The following is a 14,717-nucleotide window of genomic DNA, read 5'->3' as shown; positions in this document are numbered from 1 at the left end:
CGTTGGATATCCTGAACAATTTTGTTCCATGCTTGGTGTAAAGAAAGAAAAAAATGTTGAGGCATAAAAAAATAATCTGGTGACTGATGCAGACAACCATCCAGTGCCCTGTTTTTCTGTCTCCCAAGCATGTCTGAGGCATTCAACTGTCTGACATCAGCCCCTCGCCCCCCTGCTCACCTTCCCTTTTTATGTGTCAGTAAAAACCTAGTACAGATAAATTAAGGTAGTTCAGAGCGTATCCCTTGGTTTCATCATCTCCTCAGTTACTAGCCATAGGACAGATTACAATTTCACAGATGCTAGGAAAGGAGATATTATAGGAAAGCAGTAGTGCCACTACAGATAAGGTTAAGATGGCACTTCCATTAAAAACACCTATTTTCAGTGGCTTATAACTTCAGGCTACAAATTTCTCTCAGGCTGAAACCTGGCATATTTGGGCTCAGGTTGGTAATGGCTTTCCCTGTCTCCTCAGACCATTTTGATTAGGTGTTTGCGATACGAGAATGCAAACAAATATATGTCTCTGGTGGTTTGAAATGGCACTGAAATACCTTTGTTTTGTGAAAGAGCCTGGAGGGCAGGATGTTCCTGTCATTCTAGCACCCATTTTACTCTCAGCTATTTCCCCCAAAAGATCATTTTAAAGTGACAAAATTCACATCATTATTTCCAAAAGACGTTCAGGAGAGTTGAGGGGTATGCTTCTTGCCGATGTGCTCCAAAGGACATCCTGCGGCCCTCTCGGTGCTGGGAGCTTGCCGTGCTCGCTGGGGCCATGCTGTCTGGGCCAGGGCTGTGATGAACCCCCCCCCCCGGCAGGACAGCATTTCGGGGAGTTCAGCATCTTGACCAAAACTTCCACATTTTGGAAGAAGTTAAAAAACAAGCATTGTTATATAGCACCACACAGACCTCATTATTTTAATGAGGCATTCATTCTAATTGTCTAATTATTTTGAATTCTACCTCATTATTAAAATCCTGTTTTTTCACTCTGATCTTTAATGAAGGATGTAATGAAATCCCTAAATACAGTACAGCTTTTTAACTTCTTTTCCTTTCTTTTTTTTTTTTTTTCCCCTGCTGTCTTCCCTTCTCATAAAGTTTAGATTTTTTTTTTTTTTTTTGCCAAGGATAACAATTTTTCACCAATCTTCCAAAACAATAATGTACAGAAACCTACTTGCCTGTCTGTCTTCCTGTCTGTCTTCATTCATCTGTTTTACCAGCTGTTTAAGAAATAAGCATCTGCAATAAGCCTTTTGAATGAGTATTGTTTTATGAGGTAAAACACAAATTCTGCATTATTTTTTCCTTTGTATTTCACAAATACCAAGCTATGTGCTGAATTACTTTATCACAACCAGTGCATGACCTTTCTATTCTTTTAATGAGCTGAGAGGATGTTGTATCAATCAAAGCATATTTTTAAAGAGTCAGACTCACAGTGGACAGAGTACAAGAGGACAAAGAACTGGAAACAGGAAGAGAGAAAGAAAAGGCATACTAACATCTGGAGAGGGAATATAAAAATGACTGAACATCAGTTATCGATATTTTTCATTAAAATATGTATATATATATTTCTGATTACCCTCATCAACTTAATTTTGCCAGCATATCTAGTACACACTACAATGTCTTTGTAGTTCTGAAACGTGGTATGTACATTCTTCAGGATTCTGGTCTGTTGTAAATGTACTATGTGCACTCCTCAGGACAGTGGGCCCAGATATGCTGTAGAGGTGAAGCAGTATGAATGGCATTGCATTAACTAAATCTCCCTAAAGTCTCCTAGGGACATTGTAGTGATATTTATTTTAGACAGCAGACATTCAGATATAGACAGCAGCATGAAGCATATGGAAGCAGGTGACATCCTTCTTACTCTGGTCACTCCCAACTCAAAACATTTGGCAGGATTGGAAAGAGACCAAAAAAAAAAAAAAAAAAGAGAGGGAGAAAGAAAAGAGGGTGGGTTATGAAAAATTGGAACAATAATGGCAGAACAAGAACATTAGGAAATTCCTACATGGAACATACCCAACAGAAAGACATCCACTGAAACAGAAAAGCCATAAATTAAATATATGCATATACTGTACTGTGAGAGTACATCAGCAGTGACTGCAGTACACCAGAGAGATACCCACACCAGCTTTAAACTAGTGAGCCAGGGCACTGCCAGCAGTCAGCTACGGCAGCACAGATCTCAGCATGAACTAATTTACCCAGCTTCTCAGCAAAGTAAATTGGCTGTGCTGAGCTCAGTGCTGCCTTGGTTAGATTGTTACCAGTGTTTGAATTTAAATCTAGCTCAGGTTTCTCTGCATTACACTGCAGGCACTTGACTGATTGCTGGGTAAACCTACCGAAAGACTTGTAGAAAGACAGTTTTTAGATAAATTGTACACCTATGGAACTCCTTCTAAAAATATTATTTAGTTAACAGTATAGTGCAGTAAGACTCTGCTCCGAATACTAGCCGCAGAGGCAGTAGGAACATTCAAGGTAGCCTCACAGAGAATGAAATTGCAAAGGCTATAAACAAGAGATATTATTATGCTTCAGGGCATAAACCCCAGTTTAAAGCTCCTTTTAAACTGCTGGTCCATGTAAGGATTGGATGACAATCCCATATGGTGTATTTTACATGGATGACAATCCCGTATGGTATATTTTATATTTCTAATTGGATATCATGATTAAAAGTACCTTTGCAATGACGTAGAAGAATCTTTTCAGTAAGTATAAGCCATCATTATAAAGAGCTAAAAGCCTAAGTCTAATCTGGTAAAAGGAATAACTTTCTAAGTCAATGTGGCTATACCAGAAAAAAAAAAAAAAAAAAAAAAAAAAAAAAAAAAGGCAAACAAACAAGCCAAAATACCCTAACTTAGGAATGTTTAGCATTTAGTTCTAAATCTCCACTCTCAAATGCTGCCATCTATCTCATATGTTAATTTGGTAGTGAATAGATTTGGCTGTTGTGGTTGTGTCAGATGAACGTATGTTACACAAAAATATTCCTTGAAGAGCATATATGCTTTTTTTCTCTTTGTAAGAAGGATTGGCAATGGTTCAGTGGGACTGTGAAAATACTCTCGAATTAGGCATGGGCTGGTGATAATTGTTAGTGAATGAATGTCGATGGGTGAGAGTTGGAAAAAAACCCAACGTATAATGGCAGATGATGGTATGTGAAAATGCTGGTTACGCTGACACAGTATCACTCTATCAGACTTTATAAATGCAGGGCAAATTAAATTACATTAAATATATGGTTATTTAACAACAGTCAACCAAACATTTCCTTGCTGGATAGCAAATAACGCTTGTATTTAACCAAAGATTAGTGCATTCCAATTTTAATACCAATGCAGTTTGTTTTTATTGGAGGATCTAAACAGCACATTATGTTGACATTTCTATTGCGTATTTAATGAACACATATCAAATATGTATGGCAAATAAATACTGTGTTCCACGTAAACCTTTCCCACACACTCCCTATCTTTTCTGCTTTGAAATGTATTTGTTCTCATAAAAATGCATATCACTGCAATGTAACTAAATCTTATTTCAATTTTTTTCCCAGACAAGAGACAGAAATCTAGATCATTATAAGTACTGCTGTACTGATGCTTTAAAACGCAGCTCTGAACTGTACCTCTGCCTCCCTCTAAACAGTCAGTCTGGTGAGAAAGTACCCTTCTGACAGAAGAGATTAAGGCTATCCAAAACTCCTTAATCTACTGTCCATACAGAACAGTGCTGTACTATTGCAACTGATGCAACCAATAAAAATCAGACCTGGCAGCAGATCCTAACTATGTTCTTCAGCCTTCCTAGCTAAATGTTTCTTTGTGCTCAGCAAGACCAGAGGAACACTTTGTTTGACAGCAGCTGGTTAGCTCTAAGTACAGGGGTACATTTTCACCACAGTGTTCAACTTTCCTGGATAAAACATTCATCACTCGCATCCCAATGGATTCTAGCTAAAAGTTTACTTCATTTGGAATTATAGGGGATGTAGAAATATTTGTCAGGTGTTTACTATGTAGGAGACTAAAATGTTGTCTCTATTTAAAGGACTATTTAAACCTACTGGGAAACATAATGTATAAAGAATACATAAACATATATTTCTACTGCACATATCTTCTGGCTACTTGTAAACAAGGCTAAAGTTATGAGAATTGTTCCAAGTTTAATTTTAAATGACATAATCTCATGTATCAATTTAGCACTTAGGTGCCCTGAATTTCTTACTGTTTCTCTTGAGAAAAAGACAATTCCTTTATCTGTGCAAAGACATTAACATAAAGAGAGTAATTGCTATTTTTTTCCTTTTCTCTTTTCTTTCCTTTTTTGATTCACGAGGGCTTTCCAAATAATATTGCAGATTTTTTAAAGGAAAGACAAACATTGTATTTCTTTGGTATCTTTGAGTCCAGAAACAACAAAAAACAAATTCCTTTGCTCCATGGATTCTGAAACGAATGCTTATTTCTGCACATCTTCAGCTTCTGGTATTTATAAAGGAACTTTAACGCTAGTCTGCCTAGTAATTCACTATGGGATGTCTTTATATACCACTGACAGTAATACGACTCATTTTGGGTGATTAACTTAACCCCCAGTATTGCAAGTGCCTTGCTACATTAGCATATCTTTCAAGGAATAGTTGCAATGTGAGAAAATTGCCTGTAGGATTATTTGCAACTAGGAACCTGTGAAATGTAAAATAAAATTGAAGACTATAAAGTAAAACATCAAAGCTACCTAAAATATTAATAGCCAGTACTCCAAAAAGTAATTTAGAAGAATTGTATGAGGGAGTGAAAATTACTAATTTAAAAACAGATAGCCTTGGCAAAATAAAGTCAGAAGTTTAGAACAAACAATAGGTAATACAAATTCATTGTATACACAATATGAAAAGAATGCAAGCAGCACAAGCAGCCTCACCAGCTAAAGAAGGCTGGGACAAAAATGCCTGACCAAGCAAGCAAGGAGATCTGCACAAACAAAACAACAAAGTTGCAGTATATTGAATTTAGGCTTCTGGAGAGAAAGAAAAACAAGTACTCTTTAATCCATCTAGTTTTCTGTTACATTTTCATTCTAATTGAACACAGACAGAATTTGCGGGCAGAAGGATTTTCGTTTTAATTGATGCATTCGGAGCTGAGAGACATTGTCACGCTGTTCCAAATCATGTTTTCACCTGCTCTGTGTGGAGCAAACCATGTTGGAAGTTTCAGTCGGTTTTCTGTGGGAGATTACAGGCTTCAAAGCTAACATTGTGAAACCTGTTTCCCTTTTGATATGCACTTCTTCTTTTAATAAATTTCAGAACAAAGCAATAAACTTAGATGAATCATAAAGGCACAGAAAATAGAAGAAAAAGTCTTTAGTCTTGAATCAGGGCCCAATTCTGCATGACATGTGATGGAACTTCGAGTAGGATTCGTGTTTAATCTTCTTATGGAACTACTGCCTCAGAGAAGATCTTATGTACTTACATTGCTTACTGCTCAGGGAGCGAATGCCGGGCCAAGAGCCAGACCGTGAACTAACTCCACGCAAGTCCTTCAGGCTGCCAGCCATCCGGGGCTGCCCGGCATCTGAACACTTTGCTCAGAATTACACAGACCTGAAGGTGACTTAAAAGGCCCTATAAAATTCATGGCACATTCAAAACTACTCCAAGTTGCACAGAACACCTGCAAGTGAAAGCAATGGGACTATTCTGTCCTTGTCTGCTCTTGACTTTGTACGAGGTGATTCCAGGTCAAAGTCTAGGTAAGAAGCTGTGATTCACTGAAACACACGTTTGACTTCTGAAAGTCTTTAATGTGATGTTGCCAGGGCTGTTCAGTGAAACCACATTAATGTCATAACAGGTGCAGATTTAAACACCACCAGTGAAATATGTGCTGTACAGCAAGGAGGAACGGAGCTGAAGAAGTTGCTGTATATCTGGGGTCATTCCCTTACACAGCTGAATAGTCCACAGGCATATTTTATCTGTGTCGTCCACCCCCCCCCCCCCCATTTTTTTTTCCTGAAATGGGCAGTGCCCTAATGCTGAAGTTTCCCATGATAAAACATTTAGTAATGTTCTAAAAAACAGTCTGTAGAAAACAACATAGTTTTGGTTGAAAGGGCACTGACTCAATGAAGAGGTCTTTGCTTAATCTATAATAAGAGTGATCCTGTTATTTTCCTAGACAGCCTATAGTACAGGATGATAAAAACAACTTGTTTGGGAAGTTCCAGTACTTAAAAAGGTAAAGAATTCTACCAGCTGCTTCTAATATGAGAAAAGATTTTTCTACACTAAATACTCCAAACTAAATCCTTGATACTGTTTATTTTTATTTTTTTTTAAACTTGTGATTAATATATATCAAGACCCTATTTGTAATCATGCTCACTTATATCACCAAACAATGTAGATGAAATTATTACAAAAATAGGGTTTATATGACATTTCTAGCTTACGTTTAAGAGTCAGGGAAGGAATCTTTTTCAAACTGACCTATCCATCCAAGTAGCAGATGAAAAAACAATGCCAGCAGCTATTTTCGGATGACCTACTCTGAGTACTGACTGGAATGCAATACCTTAAAAGAAAGGTGCTTTCTACTCCTCTTTGAGCTAAAATGTGTGGAGCAATAAGGGAAAGGCTCCTTAGATTGAATGATTCACTCTCCTATAATAATGTGTGGGGTCTGTTCTTGTTATGCCAGACTTAGAAGGTAGCAGAAAACAGCTTTGAAGTGAGTTAACTGAATCATAGGGATTATTCTATGGAGAGCCTACTGCAAAGCTGCTGTATCTTTTTTTCTTTCCTGCCATCTTCCACGAACAGACTTTTCCTAATGAATGCTGACATTCATCATATTGATAAACTCATGATCCCAGCTAACCTGTATGTCTTCTTTGGACTGCTGGTTACCAGGAACAATTTAGAGCAGCATGAAACAGTTCCAAAGTCTAAATCAGTGTGGGTTGAGGGGTTTCCCAAAATTCTTTCACATCTGTTTACTTCCATGTATAATGAGCTATTTGATCAAAAGTGTTTCACCCATAATGAGGGCAAATGAGTGACCTGCATAGAGAAATTTGTTATAATTACATTGTCCAAGCGTACATTCAAACAAAAGAACAGAAAAATAAAAATACCCAGAGAGAATACTGTGATTAAAGTGAGGCTAAATGGCCACTGATTGATTTCTATTTATTTTGCTATTGATTTCTAAAATCAATTACTTGATGTATACTAGGTATGCTAGATTCTTTACTCAGGAAATATATTCACCACGATTTCTTGCTCAGAAGTCAGTGCTGATGCAGGCTCTCATCCACTATGAAATGGAAGGTGATGTCAACCTTTTTGTTGTTGTTGCTCTTGTTCAGCTTTACATTTAGTATTAACTGTAGCTATGCTTCTGTCAGATCTGAAACACTGTGTGCAGTGTTGCCTTCTGCAGATCTGTGATCCTGATGCTGGTGGCCACACAGATGCCCAGACTATCTCAAGGAGGCTCGTGCAGTCCTTTCAGAAGCTGAATATTTCAGAAATGCATCCGTATACTGACTGGTTCACCTTTCCTCTGGGTGTGACGCATTTTGTGAGGCTGCCTGGACTAGACTGCTCTTTCCCACGCTTGTGGTCTGACTGCTCCAAGCACTGGGCATCCACGTACCCACTGAAAGCAGTGAGAAACACAAGCGCTGTGAAAAATTCAGCCATTTGCTTTGAAATCATGTGCAATATTTATATTGTTACCTTACTTTTTTTGCTAGCTGGGGTAGCCAGCACAAAAAAGGCTTGCAACTTGGAAGGGTTTTTGCTTTGTTTTATTTTGTTTTCTGAGGACTTCTATTCTATTCAGGACCATACAATTCTATGACTGTAAGAAATACTTGTTACTGAAGTACATGACATTCCTATAAGAATTTGCAGACACTTGACTTCTGTGTGCGTGTGTTGATAACAGTACTATTTATTACAGAAGCCTAAAGTGTCTCTTTGAAAAGAAATTACCAAACATAATATTTCTCTTTGTACAAAAATATCCTGTAAAAAGATTATTTTCATGAATAGCATCACTTTGCTTCAATTTATATGGCTATTTGCAATTTCTAAAGAACCTTTTAGATAGATCTCATTTCTATGAGGATTTGATAAGACAACTCTGAGGAAATAAACAGATTCTATTTATAATGGACTTGCTAACTAGCACTCAGAAAAGGCTTTTATGGGTGAGGTCTTTACTTTGAATTGATCTTCACTGGGATAAAACTATTATCATAGGATCCTGTTCAGTCCATAAGTATGCAGGGATTTGATTCTATCTGAAAACAGATCTAAGGAGAAAATTCAATGCTTCTTGGAACAGTAGGTGATGTTAGCATACTGGTGTTTCCATTAAAAATAATATTTTGAAAACTAAGTGACTGTTTTCTCCATTTCAGGATTCTTGGAGAGACCTAATAATGTTGTACCTACAATGTCAGAATACTTTATCATCTGGTAATATTCATACCTAACCAGTTTACCAATGAATGAGGACCTAGCCTACTTTTCTTAGATCTCCTATTGTCCTTAATAAGGTTTATTGAATTTATATACTGAGAGGTGAAGGTTTCAGGGGGTCAGTGGGCTTACTTTCACAATTATGGGAAGCACAAGCTTCCAAAAGAAAATAGCTTAGCATGATTGACTGAGCTAATTGATGATTTGCACATACAAATAGTACAAATATTTAGATATTTAATGAGCAGAGGCTCTAGGAGTGACAGTCAAGTTGCCAGTGCCTAGTTCATGATGTCCAGTAGAAATGTTCAGACAGGACTTTTTCCTTCTTCTAAAATGCAACACCCCAGAAGAAGACAGAGCTGGTATGATACTACTAGTGGAAAATTTAACTCTGCAGCCCCATTCCCACTCAATCAACAAAATTTTTGTTTGTTCATTTGAAGAGCTTGTTTATCTAATCTGATTCTCCCAAGATGCAGTGCTGTGAAAGATCCCTCTTACTTTCCTGTTGTGTGCGGAACATTATCTGTACTGCAGAGACTTGTAACTAGTTTAGATCAACACTAAATTCTTACCTCTGCTCAAGGACCACAAGGACCTCTCCAAATGTTTTTGAAGACCTGGGGTAGGAAAATGCATGGCAGCTGGGGAGAATAATCACCCTAAATTGGAGGGGGTCCTTTCCCATAGTAGACAGCTGGGTAACTTTGAAAGTTCACGCATGAAGTATTCTCCAATACATTAAAGGTTACTGCTTAAGTCTTCCTGCCCCACACAACTGTTACCATCTGATTAGGCTGTCTGGGACAGTCTCAGGAAACACTGCAGAAACAAATGACAAAAACATACTTAGAGCAGTTATCTCTAAAACGTTACAAAGGAATTGTATCACACTGGTGTAAAAGAGTGAAAAAAATAAAACACCTTGACTTTAAAAGCTGTTTTTTTTTTTTTACCACTGCAATTTGTTGAAGAAAATAAAAAGTATAAAACACTTTACCATTATTTTAATGGATACATCATGTTCCCCAGCATCAGAATTACAAAGGTGTAATTTGTTGTATTTATAACCTCTATCCTCATTTGCAGTGAAAATCTTACACATTTTCTGTAAAGAGATTTCACTTGGAATACTTACCTACCTTGCTATTTTGCTCTTATTTATGATTGTTACACATTTTATTCTATTCTTTCTAAGAAAATAAATGGCAAAAGACTAACTCATTATACATGATCTCATAAAGCTCTCACATTTCTTAGAAAAAATGGTTTATGCTAAGATTGGTACTGACAAGCCCCTTTTTAATTGTTAGTAATGTATACACCAAGACTACAGTACATATTATAAGTGATAGTGCTGCTGAGGCTATAGTAATTTTCTCTGTATCAGGAGTCCATGGTGTCATTTTGTTCTCTAGAGGATATGGCTTGATTAGGACAGTCCCATTGTTTCATCTGAAATCTCAGCAGATTAATACTTTCATCAGAGCATCAATTTGTCCCACTTTTCTTTTTGCTGCTCTTTGTGAGTGACACAGCCAAAGGAATGCACCTCTTTAAACTGTCATTCAGTTTAACTCCTCCTCTGCAATTATACTGGCATGCATAATACATCATAACAAATTGGATTTTGCAAAGAAGCAACAACAGAAATTATATTTGCTTGTGGCATAAGATAGAAGCTGTTGTAATAGGAGAGGGAGGGGGTGAGTGAGGGATAAAGAAATGTAGTGAATTAAAACCACTTACAGAAAACAGCAGTTGCCATTTATTTTCTCGAGATTTCTTCTTCTTTAGCATAAAGACCAATTGCAAAAGTAAAATGGAGGGAAAAAAAAGAAACATTAAATAGCATTACAATTAGCAAAGGCTTTACAAAACAAACCACTGTGTTTGTTGTTTCAGCAGGGAGATTTTCTTCTGGCTTTAGAGGTCAAAAAAACCCTGCCTTACTTCAAGGAAAGCTTTTCATTTGATCAAAATTTTTTAAAGAGAATTTAAAAATGTAAAGGACTTTTCACCTGATGAAAAGTCCTGCATCGTATAGCACAAATATCTTTACCAGATCTCCTGGCAGGAATAAGGAACTTCCATTTTCCTTTGCTGAGTAAACCCCCCTTCCCTTGTCTACCAAACGGTGAGGGTCTTCCAAGTCACTTTAAGTCTAGCAGACTCAGTGGCTCATGATCTTCCTCTATGCAAATGATTGCCAGAGTTACTGAAATGGCAACCCAGCATGTCCTCAAGTAGCTGACCAATGCCAACAACACACCCCCAGAGTGCATGGGACTTCAAGACAGTAGTAACCAGATCAGCTGTCTGCTCCAAATCCCTCAGAAAAGCCAAAAGATGCATTTGGCAGGACATCAGCAAAAAGACTTGGTTTACAAAAGAATTTAGATGAAGCAGAGGAATGTTTCCAGCGGAATGCTGACACCATTCTAATGCTCTAACTCTGAGATTGTTTTTCTTCAAGATTGTTTAAAATTTAAAATGTTTTTTTTTCTTCCCCTCCCCCCCCACCCCAACTAACTTCTGTTAACTTCAATTAATTGCAATTCTATGGCAGGTAACAGAAAAACAGAAAGGGGATGGGGGAGATCAGCTTTGCAGGGACTAGGAAGAATATCTTTGTTCTTTGAAAAATGTAGACTTTTTGTATAGTATCTTTGGCTCAGTGTTTAGAAAACAATTCTTTTTTTTTTTTTTTGGTGGGTAAAATCTGAACATTTAATGTGGATATAGAACTGCACTGTTCAGAAGCTTTGCGTCCTTTACCTTTTTTTTTTTTTTTTCTTTTAGTGCAGAGGTGTTACTTCAATAACCTGACAACATACTGGTATGCCACAAAAGTGAAAGCAAAGAACAGGAAATAAGTAAACGTGAACACAACAAGCAAAAGCACAAAATCTAAGAACAGTAAATAGTAGCATCTATGAAATCCCAAACTTTTTTGCACACATTTCATAGAGTCAGACATTCATTGGAATGTTTCATTTAGCTTGAGGATAGTAAGTAGCAGTTGTGCAGGTGGTGACTTTGCATGTCACAGCTATAAGTGACCCAGATATATGGGATATCAGTGATAAAGTGATATAAGCTGCAAGTTTAGACAAGTGAACATTTCAAAATACAGGTTAGAGCTATGAAGCACATCTTTATAGATAAAGGATTAATTCTTATCTCCTCTAAAACTATATCGCTCCAACTTTTACCTTAATGATGGACGATAGCTTCAGGGCCATTACAAGTCCCCACAACATAGAAGCACTGTTATACCAATTAGGTGGAGAGCAGAAATTAGCAGTAAGGTGACAATTTCTAGACTGATCTTAAAATAACCAGGCTCTTTCCTTGCTATAATTAAGCCAAGAAGTTTCTTTTCCATTAGACTGGCAGGTGGATATAGTTATTTCCAATATGTATGTGTATGTCACAGGTGTAGAAATGAATTAAGAACTGGGAAACAGGACAACCTTATGCGAACAGGCAAGTTTGGCTGCCAATTATTTTGGTTGCATTGGCAGACTGGTATGTCAGATACAGCTACAGCCAAAGCTGAGAAAGGTGGTATCTTCATAACACGTACTGTGTTCATCTACAAATCATATTAGGATGCAACATTTGGTTGCTTACACAATTATTATCATATTAGTGACCATTTTCAAGATGTGCCCTCCAGCTACTGCTTTTCCCACGCTAACACTGCTAAAACAAATCACAGATTTCACTATGAGTAAAATGTGTATCTTTTGAGAATGATTAAACAGACTGAAAGCACATTTCTGTAGTTTAGTATCTTCCTGTCACTAGCTTTTCTTGCAGTAAAACTGCATTTTCTGTAATAACCTTTGGCTTGCACATTTATTTTAATACTAATTATGTGACTGTATTGTTACCCAGATAATTGTGGGAGCTGTCAATTAAATTCTCATTTATGTTCAAGCATGAGCCTGTTCTTAGTTCCTTATGCACATGCATGAAAAGAAGTCTGCCTCTTGTAAACTGTAGTTTGCTTGATATATGCAGTTTTTTCTAGTTTATCAGATATTATTATGCTGAAGACTTCCATCGTCTTCATTTTTTTCTTCAAGGCAGTACTACATAAGCATGTACTCTATATTCAATTTCTTCAGACCATATTTTAAATTTCTTTTTTTTTTTGAAATGTTAAATAAAAAATAATGAAAAATTCCCAATGGATTATGTCCAAAGATCATGATCAGGTCTGTATCAGGGTAAGATTTTTTAAAATCATTTTTCCCTTCTGTTGAAGGTAGAGAGCATATTCCATGGCACTATTCTTTCTTAACACTACGAAAATACTTCTAAGAGTAGGGCAGGCAGAATACTTGAATGATAATGGGTAGTGCTGTCCACTACATAATAGGGAATTTCACACAGAAAGAAATGAGCTGAGGTTGATCTAGCTGTTCATGATTGTCATGCTAATCAATGTGCAAAAAATATATGATATAGGTTTTTAACATTTCTTTGCACTATATGTGAACCCAAACAGTACAATACAGTGCAGTTCAGAAAATAAAAGAACTTTCCTTTTTGTCCAAATTAAACAGTATATGGACTAGCAGCAATAGGTGGTGAAAAATAAATTACATTTAGAAAAAATACATCAATTTATTAATTTAGAGTGTAATTAACAATAAGAAAATCTACTTATAAGTTTTAGCCTGTTGCATCCCTCTAAGTGTAAGGTGGACCTGCCACTGAAATCAAAGGAAGTTTTGCAGTTGACCTCAACGAATGCTAAGACTCGCACACCAGATTTTGCCACAGTAATACTTACACTGATCTGGAGTTGTGGATACTTAGGCTTTGCCTGAAAATTAAAGACCAAAAAAGAAAGGCTATACTGCCTTGACAGCCTAATTCACAGGCTACATTATCCTGCCCAGAGGTTAAGTGCCCTCAGATTGCAAAAAAAGCTGTAGTTATTTTCTCATAAAATGCAACATATGATACAGATATTTAATGGTCTCTGCAGCTGGTGAAGAGTTAGTCTCAGAGGGCTGGGAGGTTCAGTAACTTCCTTAACTTTTAAATACTTAATGGACCTCCCCAATGAAGCTAGAAATCGTGTGAGACCAGACTTTTAAAAAATACCCAGTTCTGCTTACTTCTATCCAGATGAGATGTGCCAAGAGAGCAGCTTATATAATTAGATCCATGGTTGATTCTCATTTTCTAAACCTACAAGCTATACTTGAAATTCTGCAGTACCAGATGCTGTTATTCAGATGTTATTGATTATAGCAAAGATTTGTTTTGAAACCAAACACCCAGTAACGGTAAGGACTTGAGACACACTTACCACCTTTTTACATGAAAAGAAGACATCCACTGGAAAGCCTTCCCAAATCCTATGGGCTGCTTGGCTGTTAAACAACATTATACCATCAATCCAGGCGTTTCATCACAACCTGCATTGTAGCGCTTTTGAATTCAATGTCTTTTCTAGCTTAAGAAAAAAGAGCAAAAATAAATAAATAAAAAGAAAAAACCCCACAACCTTAGGACATCCCTGACAGACCTAATCAATGTATCATTGTAGCAAGGACTATCATCCTGGTCTAGCTGTGAAGAATTCAAGCAGTGCAGCTGTAGTGGGGCTGACCAGCACATAGACTAAATAAAGAACCATAATGCACACCCTCAAGTGGCAGAGCGGTGGGTAGATGGTTAAAGACGACAGAAAACCGTTTGAATCCTGGTATGAGTGTTCATGCCAGCCATCCGGATAAACTGGGACTGTTCCCTTTCTTCTTCAAATATGTCATAATTTCCCCAGCCTTAATAATAAGACCACCCTGCATATCCAGTTAATTTCAACCATTGTTTGGTGGTAATCTATGCATACTTTAAAATGCTCATAAACAAGATAGATAGACAAAATTTAACTGTAAATAAATGAAAGAGTTCCTAATATTCTACACCTGAAACAACCTAGAGTAAATCTGGACCATGAAATTGAAACAGCTTAGAAATAGCAATGGATCTTTGATCATAAATAGGTGGAAGACATATACACGTTTATTGTCCAAATGCATTCATTCAACCTTTTTTTTTTTTTTTTTTTTTTTAAGAGAAGAGTACATGGATTTCAGTTCAGTCCTTGTCAGAGTAATAATGAGGAGTT

At 36.9% G+C, this 14,717-nt stretch overlaps 1 long non-coding RNA gene across 11 annotated transcripts in view; it reads right to left on the bottom strand.

The window, feature by feature from the left end:
• Window positions 1-14,033, bottom strand: part of LOC121074034 — a 49,242-nt gene extending 35,209 nt beyond the window's left edge. For 10 of the 11 annotated variants that reach the window (XR_005822064.1, XR_005822072.1, XR_005822063.1 and 7 more), the window contains exons 1-4: window positions 13,893-14,033; window positions 10,310-10,351; window positions 9,136-9,382; window positions 6,945-7,126 (exon numbers count right to left, since the gene is read on the bottom strand). This is a non-coding gene — a long non-coding RNA (uncharacterized LOC121074034). Of the gene's footprint in view, window positions 1-6,944; window positions 7,127-7,336; window positions 7,728-9,135; window positions 9,383-10,309; window positions 10,352-13,892 lie in introns of all 11 variants that reach the window. The other variant, XR_005822074.1, reaches the window with a different exon arrangement.
• Between the last annotated feature and the right edge of the window lie 684 nt (window positions 14,034-14,717).

The sequence above is a fragment of the Cygnus olor genome, chromosome 8 (genome assembly GCF_009769625.2).
Source record: "Cygnus olor isolate bCygOlo1 chromosome 8, bCygOlo1.pri.v2, whole genome shotgun sequence".
In the NCBI taxonomy this organism is placed as follows: Eukaryota; Metazoa; Chordata; class Aves; order Anseriformes; family Anatidae; genus Cygnus; species Cygnus olor.
This window is presented reverse-complemented; position numbering and strand designations above follow the sequence as displayed.